Here is a 2584-nt window from a genome sequence, read left to right on the forward strand (position 1 = left end):
AATTTTAAGCAATAAAGGGAATTTGGCTGGCTAACACTGCTGAGGTCCTGAGGCGGGGGGTTGAGGACAGTTATTTAGGTGTTTAACTCCCATTCTCTACAATTTCCATCTCACATCTCAGTTTATTCCTTAGGCTGGTTTACAACATGACAGACAAATATCCACAGCAATCTTAGTCTTCATGAACTCATAGCACAAATCCAGAAAACAGAGCATCTTTCACCCAATCATTGAATCCAGGGTCTCACACTGAGTGGGACCAATGATTTTCCATGACTTTTTAAATTGTTGATTCTTTCCCTGGCCATTCTATCTAAAGCACAGCATTCCCAAAATAAAAAATACCATATTTATAAGAAATAATGTCCAAAAATACATTTTATTTTTCTTGATCATTATCTGTCCCCCATATTAGAATAGAAGTTCTGTTAAGGCAGGGATTTGTGTGTCTTTGGGTAGGACGATCCTGTCAAATAGTAGGGACACAAAAATATTTTGGAATGAATGAATGAGTGGGTATGTGAGTCAATGAATTGACTGGGGATCCAACAATAAACAAGATAGATTCCAGTTCCTATGCTTATGAAGCTTACATTATAGAGGAAGCCAAAATGAACCATAAGATCTTAGGATTAAATTTAAGAGCAGTTGACAGAATGAATTCAATAGCACTCAAAAAGATTTCTGTGCAACAAATTCCCACAACTCTTCCCCTGTTAAAAAATAAATAAATAAAAATGCACAGTTTAAGAACAGATCTTCTACTACCTAAACCCACAATCCTGAGCAATCTAGAGCCGCCTATATCTTCACTTCCTTTTGAAAGCACTTTCTCTTCAACTTCTGTCTTGTTTCTTTCTGAATTGTGATCCTATTTTGATCCCAAGTACTATCTCCATTTGACAGAGGAGGATGATCTTAGCTGGAGAGGGGAAATAGGACTTTGTAGAAGATGTGTGGTGGTGATGTTCTCACGCTTAATTCTGGATGGAGAACAGATTCTTGTGCATATTGACAGCAGTATTTTATTGCATCCATTGTTGAGCCCTAATCTAGGGCAGGACTTGAAACATTAGTGGTCTGTAAGCTGTTTCCACATAACAGTGATGTAGAGGAAAAGGCAGGGGACAGGTCTAGATGGGAATCAGGAAATTTGTAGTGTCTCACAACAGCCTTCTGAGATAGGCAAGAACATCCACCTGTGATAGAAATGAACATGGATGCTCCGAGAGGTTAAACCACTGCACACATTTATGCAGGTAGCAAGTGTGAGAATCAGACTCCTAGTACTGGTATTTCTGACTCTAAAGTCTATGTTCTCCCTGTTCAACTTGCAGTATGGGAATAGCAAACTTGATTATTCGCTCATTCACTTAATCCATGGGAAATTGACGTCACAAGCTCTACCTACTGCAGGTTCATTTATGGGTGCTTGAATCCCGGCTTGACAGATTAGAAAGTCATTTCCTTCTTAAGGCTCCCCTTTTTTTTTTTAACTAAAATTTTATCAACAGGTATCATTCTCATTTTATAAATGAAAGTAAGGGTCAAGTTTGCTAATTAGCTAAGGCTCCACATTTCTTCTTAGAACCTGGTTAAGGTGGGTTCCTGATGCTGACTATGCTCAGTCTACACTCAGATCAAAGAGTCTACACTCAAACCACAAGAGAAAAGCATTTGTTAGCATTTAATGAATCTCCCTCCACATGGCTTCAAGCCACGAGGACACAGGCTCCCCCCACACCCTTGATCTTCTCCTCAGCTCTTCTGCTGAAGAATTTGGCCTTCACGACAACAAGCTGCTTTGGGAGCTTTTGCTTTCCCAGAACTTTGTAGTAGCCCAATCACACCACATCAATGATGGGAGCAACTCCAGTCTTGTTTTCAGCAGCATTTACCTGTGTCTGCTCACTGACTAAGGTCCACAGTTTATCAAGGTTGACAGCTGGACAGAAGCTCTGGTTCCTCTTCTAGTGATAATGTCTCATACCAACCTTCCCAAAGTAACCTGGGTGATATTTGATCCTGTGGTGATGCAGGCCACCAGCATTACCCCGGCCTCCTGGGTGCTTCCGGTGTTTGCCGATACAGCCGTGGCCATGGCAGTGGCTCATGTGGCCCCAGAGTTTCCGGGTCTTTCTCAATCTGCAAGGCACGTCGGCAGCCAAGACGAAAGGGCCTTAGGGCTCTCTTATTCTACTAAATCACAAAAATTATACAGTCAAAAGGGTAGTTCTTCCAGAATTAGATAGAAGCAAGCAGAGTACCAAATTCTACCATGACTACCACGACTTCTTGTCACTACAGGATGTTGTAATGGAAAACTGGTCACCACTTCAATACTCCCCCAGTGACTTGGCTCCTGATCAGAGCACTGTATACTTCAAATGAGCATGATCTCACCCACTGAGGGTCAAGATCAGCCAAAGGGATCCCGGGCTGAGACCCTTGTTCAGCTACCATTCACCAGAAAACAGCAATGTGCTGAGGTAGCTGAGTCCGGAAGAGATTCTGACAATTCTTCACAATGTGGAGGCAAAGAGTCTACCTCCAAGGTGATTGAAATCCAGGCCATCAGCCTATA

The 2584-nt window shown here is 42.0% G+C and overlaps 1 pseudogene; it reads right to left on the bottom strand.

The window, feature by feature from the left end:
• Positions 1 to 1712: 1712 nt before the first annotated feature.
• LOC119508903 lies at positions 1713 to 2280 on the bottom strand (annotated as a pseudogene).
• Between the last annotated feature and the right edge of the window lie 304 nt (positions 2281 to 2584).

The sequence above is a fragment of the Choloepus didactylus genome, chromosome 14 (assembly GCF_015220235.1).
Source record: "Choloepus didactylus isolate mChoDid1 chromosome 14, mChoDid1.pri, whole genome shotgun sequence".
Classification (NCBI taxonomy): Eukaryota; Metazoa; Chordata; class Mammalia; order Pilosa; family Megalonychidae; genus Choloepus; species Choloepus didactylus.